General features: G+C 31.1%; 1 long non-coding RNA gene across 1 annotated transcript in view; it reads right to left on the bottom strand.

Moving 5' to 3' along the window:
* Nucleotides 1–1530: 1530 nt before the first annotated feature.
* Nucleotides 1531–7603, bottom strand: part of LOC139527744 (uncharacterized) — a 29172-nt gene continuing 23099 nt past the window's right edge. The window contains exon 3 of the long non-coding RNA XR_011665427.1: nt 1531–4726. This is a non-coding gene — a long non-coding RNA (uncharacterized lncRNA). The remainder of the gene's footprint in view (nt 4727–7603) is intronic.

Raw genomic sequence — 7603 nt, 5'->3', positions numbered from 1 at the left:
TGTTCCTAGTAATACATTACTTTAAGTGTAAGAATGCATAGAAATAACAATGCTGTCTATAAAGTGTATGTATAATCTAACCATTTCAATATGTTCTATTTAGCTTCAAGTCCAAAATGGCTGATTTTGGTCATCTTTAAGAGCCAAAATACTCCAAGACCCGTTTATTATTGTAAAACAACATATCTAGGCTTAAATTAAAATATTGTTTGTTTGCCCTTTACCGACCGACCCTATCAATTCGTTCCGCCTGAAAATCTTTTATTTGTATTTACCAGCAAGATTTTATTTTATTTTATTTTTTCGTTCCGACCAAAAATTTTATATTTGTATTTCCCGCTCAAAACATTTTTACCGGAATCCTCGGGTTTTATCTTTAACGGATAAGGTCCGGTCCGTTTGGTATCACCTGAGCGTTTGACATGAACACTTGCATTTGAAGTTTCAATGCATTTGTTTGAAATCGATGTCGAACGCTTCCTGAAATCATGATATGACGTACGTTACTTTGTACCTTTATACTTTAAGAGCAGGGTTCATTTACAAAAAAGTTCGTTTGATACAATATTATCAACGTGTGTACAAACTAATTTGTAAACGGACGTTGTGTTCTATGTTGGGATTGCCTTTTGTAATTAGCAGATCAGGATGATTATGTTAACGATGCTGATATATTATTTATATCTGACATGAACCAAAAGTGACAAAACCCTGTAAAGTGGAGAATATCTGGCAGTAAAATCGCCAAGTTTTTCATACAGATCATTTATAAATGTGATGTAAAATACGTGAGTTTTAAGTCTTTTTATTGGAAACCAACTTTTAGGCACACATGAAATTTTTAACACTCTAGGGACTTTTTCTACTAGTAATGTATGACTTCCCGGACTTATCTTACCAGTACAAAGTTATCTCTTACAGAAAACCTTTAGGTAAGCGTACAAGGTACGTAGTACAGAATATGAGTGCAAGTTCAAACTCTTCAAAGTTCCAGGCATATAAACATTGAAGATATGCGGCACAGGTCTATATTTTGATATTTGAAAACAAAATAGTAGTGCATATGAATTAGCTTCACATTCTACGTGATATTTTTTTTCAAAACTAATAGTCCCAGAAAACTTATTTGCAAAAACAAAACGGACCAAAATGACATTATGCAGATTTTGTATCTATAAAATAAAATATAATACCTACCTGCCTACCCATGACAAATAATATACCGAGCCAAGTTATTTTATTGGGGAAAAAAATAAAATATTTTACCTACCTACCTACCCTGTTTCAAAACATAGAGTCGGAAAAGGGCAAACAAACAATATTTTAATTTAGGCCCTACTTGCAAAGTATAACTATATATATTCAATCAAAAAAAATATTAAGCTCGGCAAATAATGTTGGTGTCTAGTATATGCCACAACAAAATGGGGTAGCCTGCATATTCAAATTTTCTCAATTTTGCCGTCTAATTTTTAAAATCTGACATATTATAAGATCTGGATTTATGAATAAGTATAACAACAAAAGGAAAAGATTAATTAATGTTTCATTTAATACATTAAGAAAAAAATCATATACAAATACAAATTATTCATTACAAATCTAGAGGCTCCCAGGAGCTGAAATAGCTTGAATTGACAAATTGTGCACCTCAAAACGATAAAAAACACATAATTCATTAGCAATAAATTTAAAACAATTCAGAATAAGTTCAGACTGTAAAAATAAGTTTTTCTGACCACTTTTGCAATATTTTCTTATATCATATTGATATAGCTGTCAGATATTAGCAGAAAACTCTGAAAATTTGTAAAGGAGAAGGTCCGGTAAGGACTCATTTTGGACTCAAATTTCAGTTTCATCTGACGAAAGATTTTGACCACTTTTTAAACACTTAAGTGTCTATTTCACTTGATTCAATTAGTAAATGTGAAAGATTTTAACTGATTTAGTCATTTAAGACAATCAGATTCATGCTCAAATATGCAAAATCTCTCAAATATGCCAAAAAACGTCACTTTTTAGATGGTTTTTGTCAAAAATGAAAGTGGTCGCATCTGTGTTCATCCACAACCTTTATATATGTTATGTATTATCATAAAATACAACTTACATTTCAATATTAAGAATGAACACGAATGTGGCCACTTTCGTTTAACACGGAAACCGTCTAAAATTTAACTAAAATGATAGAATATTGAAGATTTCAGTAATTTAGCATGACTTATGGTGCTACAACCCGATATATGTCAATTGTATTGTCAAAAACAGCCCATTTTTATGTAGCAGAAGCATTCAACTGTCCAATAAATAACTTAAAGTTTACATTTTAACAATTTTGTAAAACTGTTATATTTTGGGGCCAAAAAGGGGTCTTACCGGACCTACTCCTTTACACACTTCAGGGACAATAGCTCATAGATGTTACGTCCCAATTTTACAGAAAAATTTTGGGTAGTAAAAGATCTTGACATTTTGATAGTTTTACAATATATATATATGCTGCAGTGCAGGCGATTTGGTGTCACGATATCACAGTAGCATTGGTTCGAATCCCGGCGAGGGAAGAACCAAAAATTTGCGAAAGCAAATTTACAGATCTAACATTGTTGGGTTGATGTTAAGACGAGTTGTATATATATATATATATAGCCTAGGTGGTCGTGTGGTCTAGCGGGACGGCTGCAGTGCAGGCGATTTGGTGTCACGATATCACAGCAGCATGGGTTCGAATCCCGGCGAGGGAAGAACCAAAAATTTGCGAAAGCAAATTTACAGATCTAACATTGTTGGGTTGATGTTTAGACGAGTTGTATATACATTATGTACACAGCCATGTATCACCATCATTGATGGCGATCCGATGGATACATCTGTTGTAGGGTTGTCACTGACTCAGACGTACTTATGAATATAATTATTTTCTGTGACTGTATCTTACATTAATTTGTAGGATCCTTTACCATAGATAATTTAGCTGATCTGTAACCATAACATCTTCATGCCTTATATATCATGTACTGTAGTACGCCGCTAGATTAAAACTGACGTGGAAAGGTAACACATGGCCACCGAAAGCTCTTTTTTTGAGAGCCTAGGTGGTCGTGTGGTCTAGCGGGACGGCTGCAGTGCAGGCGATTTGGTGTCACGATATCACAGCAGCATGGGTTCGAATCCCGGCGAGGGAAGAACCAAAAATTTGCGAAAGCAAATTTACAGATCTAACATTGTTGGGTTGATGTTTAGACGAGTTGTATATATATATATATATATACATATATGTATGGTACTTCTTCTAAAGTTTTTAAAATAATGGTTTAAAAGAGAAAACTGTAAACAGTTGCAATATAGAGATGATTTTAACAGACACTAAGAGATGGACTTTTTTATGGCCCTTTGAGCCTAGTATGCTAACAAGGTAATATTTGCCAGGTACCTATATATCTACGTTGCTGCAATGTGGTCAATAAAAACATGAAAATCATAAATGCATCTACTGTAATGTAGTCAATACAAAAATGATAATCATAAATGTATCTTAAACTAGATGTGTGAAAGCAACACGAAAGGCTACGTCTCAAAAATTTGAAAATCTGCAATTTCAATAACACATGTGGATATAAACATGATGGTTGTCTCACATATAAAAAAATCAGCTCTAAATCTGGAGGCATATACAAAAATGTCCATATAAATGTGAATTTTGAACAATTTTCAAAGTTTAAAACCCTTAATTCTGGAAAAAATTACACAGCGGAACGAAACTTAAACTTGATATGTAACTCATCATGGTTAGCTCACATACCAAAAATCAGCCCAATATCTGAAAGCATTTTAATAGAAGAAAGGTCCATATAACTTTGATTTTCCAAAATTTTTCAAAGTCCAAAGCCCGAAATAACAGCAAATATTAGGGTAGCATGACGAAACTTTAACTTGATCTGTAACTCACATACCAAAAATCAGCCCAATATCTGAAAGCTTTTAAGGAAAAAAGTGCATATAACTGTGATTTTCAACAATTTATCAAAGTCCATAGCGGGTAATTTCAACAGAAATTAGGGGAGTGGAACAAAACTTATACTTGATCTGTAACTCATCATAGTCAACTTACATACCAAAAATCAGGCCAATATCTTTGGCGTTTAGAAAAAAACACTGTATAATGGTTTGTTTCGGAATGACTGAATTATGGAATTACGGAAAATCGGTATTTTAGTACAAGGGTAAAACTTAAGGCACCGACTACTTTGTTACTGGCCATAAAAATCCCATAACTAGACGAAAAACAAATTACTTCAGTTTATATTTACTAGTGCCAAATTTTCAAAGAATTTTGAATGAAATTGAATAGCTGTTTAGATTACTGTCATGACTGTACCTCTACATGACATCCTGAGAAATAACAAAATTAAAACAAGTCATATGAATCTTCAAATTTCAATAAAGTTAAATGTTTTTTTTAATACTTGAACAGCAAGGTTTTACTATAAAAACAAGTGTACATTAACTTTCTTGTAAAAGAAAATCCATAACATAAAAATCTTCATTAATGATGAACTGTTATTTTTTGGAACATCATCCCATGGAAGATGTAAGTAGTGTTTTAAAGATGCAAAGTTTCTGTTACTTGTTTGGTTGGTTGAAATTGTTTCTGTCAGAAGCATTATCAGTCTTCCAATCTGATGTTGACTGCTGTAAAGTTCAGTTAGTTGTGAGTCTAGATCTGAAAATCACAAAACATACATGTACATATATAGATCAGGCTGTTAGCTTTCATATTTTTTCATTTTCCTATTTTTTGGCCTTTTATGGCTGAATAGATATGCAGTATTGGTCTTGTGCATTGTTGAAGGCCATATGGCATATGAAGACTTATAGCTTACATATAAGTTGTATGTCATCTATTCTAATTGGCAATCATACCACTTTTTTTCATATTTTTCATTTACATGTTTACCACTGACAGGAAATAAAGATGACAACTTTTTTTTTTGCCATCCTTAGTGGCCATCTTGAAAATGTAATAGTTGTTGAATGCAAAACATAGGACCGCCCTATATATGTACGAATGTACTACATGTATTCCTACTACAAATTGAATTAGTATAAAAGTGATTTTTCAATGGGAAAACCAAGTTAACAAAGACATGTTTAATAAAACTGATGTATAATTATTATAAAGGTGATGACGTATATACTTTGTATGTCATTATAACCATATTTTCCAAACAGTTAAATTAATATATACAGTCAGAGCTCAGACACATACAAGTCTAAACATGTTTCGACTTCTGCAAGTCAATTTAAGTAAATCACAAGAGTTATCTCTCTTTTTTCATATATCGCAATTAGACTTCAACAAGTCGATTTATGTCAAATCTCAATCAATACATAAAATGACTTTTGCAAGTCAATTTTTGTACAGCTGGTAATGTACATATTTTACTTATTATTCAGTAGGGATTATGTCCCCTAATTACAAGAATGGACCTGAAGAAGTCAAATTTAGTCTATGACTAGTACAAGTCTTTTTTTGGAAAAAAGCTGCTTCAGGTGAAAAGATTATAATGAGTGGACAAAGCATTAATGAATATAACCTCATCTCAAAATATTTCATAAAATGAAAGAATGTTTGTGTCTCTGCAAAGTACTATATTTTATAGTTATGGTTATTAGGCAATAATAACAAAAGAATTAACTTTTAACTTTTTATTTTTAACCAAGTGGTTTAAAAACCAAAAATGTATTATTACAGCACCATTGTAAAACATGTATGTACATATCAAAAACAAAGTATAAACATTTTCAACACAATTAACTCTAAAATATGATATAAAAAACATGGGAACTTCTGTTTAAATGTTTAAACCCATGAACTTCATATATTTTTTTAACTTCTAATCAACTAGTTCAATTAAAAATAATATCATTTCTGCACCATTGTATAACATACATACAAAAACATAGATTAAAACATTGTTATCAAAACATGATACTCTAAAAATAAATCAGAAAGAGGTTCCTTTTAAAAATTGCACATCATTTTATTGAGACATGTGATACAGGGACTATGAGTGATATGTTAACAGCTAAGCAGTCAACACATTATAATACTTAAAATGTATTTCTCCATTCTCACTGGGAACAAACTTTTATACAGCAGGTATAGATGAAAATCAATCTGAATAAGTAGAACTCCTCACACACATGACTATTTGTACAACCATAGAAATTTAATGAAACAAGAATGTGTCCATAGCACATTGATTCCCCAAAAGGTACTTTCATTTTTCATGTACTGTGGGCGGTGAAATTGGAATAATCTCTATTTGGCATCAAGACTACATAGATTATATTGGGAACATGTGTACGAAGTTTAAAGTTGATTGGACTTCAATTTTATGAAAAACTATGCAACTGAAGTGAGACAGGAAAATGACCAGAAGAATGAATGAACAAACCAACAGAGCAGAAAACAAAATGCCCCTCTACTATAGTAGGGGTGTATGTTTGGCATAAAAGTAATATATACAAAACATACTCCCTCTCCCTCTTAAAAATATAACAGCAAATAAGATCTATTACAGGTTGGGTTTTGGAATTGATGCAAGTTTGTTTATTCCCAATTCACCCATTTTTTTTTTTAAAAGAAGACATCAAACAGCTAATAAAGTAGGGCCAAAATAGTTCTTAACAGAAATGAGATCAAGCAATCAGCAGGCAATATCACATCTTATCATACAAACTACAGGTTTATCATGTACATATAACAATAACAACAACTTAAAACAATTATATGTTAACTTGGCACACTGTACAACAAAAGATCAAATAAATCTTGATAAAGAATCAGAACAATTATGCATTATACTAGTCTAAACATATTTTAACAAGTTATAGTAACCTTGTTAAGGTAGCACTACAGACAAATTTTAGTGATTTTATTTAACACATTACTTTTCCGAATCAGAAGGATGATTAATATAAATTTATTTTTATGTTTCAATAAAATCAAAAGAAAAACAAAGGAAAAAGTGGGATTCCTTGGCATTGTCCAGAAATATTAAGACTTGTTTTAATAGGTCTATTTGTCATGTTTGTGTTTCATTAACTGGATGAAAACACTTGATTGAATAAGGTTTTTTATATTTTCTACTCTTTTCATGTCTTTCGTTCTAATTTTTGGAATATATGTAGAAAACTCAATTTTCACTTATTTCTTATTAATAATGGATTTTCAAAGTTAAAATAAAATCTTGACTTTTTTTATTTTGAGTGCAACAGACTGACCACATTTGACCTGTTTAAATAACTTGATGAAAACAAATTATATTACAATGCAGTAATCTAACACTGCTAAAATAAACTACATAACATGCATAAAATAAAAACTTTCATAATATTTATATACATTTTCAAAAGAAAACTGAAACCAGGAAGAACCAGTATTTTAAATGACATACATAATCAAACAGCTAAATGACAAATATGATACATGAAATACATGAAACAGTTGAGCAAGGTTTTGGATCAGAAACTACAAAATAAAATAGACATCAACAAAGACAAAATCATAATATCATGAATACAAGTACTGACA

The sequence above is a fragment of the Mytilus edulis genome, chromosome 6 (assembly GCF_963676685.1).
Source record: "Mytilus edulis chromosome 6, xbMytEdul2.2, whole genome shotgun sequence".
Lineage (NCBI taxonomy): Eukaryota > Metazoa > Mollusca > Bivalvia > Mytilida > Mytilidae > Mytilus > Mytilus edulis.
Note: the sequence above shows the minus strand (reverse complement) of the source record. Positions and strands in the feature narration are given on the sequence as shown.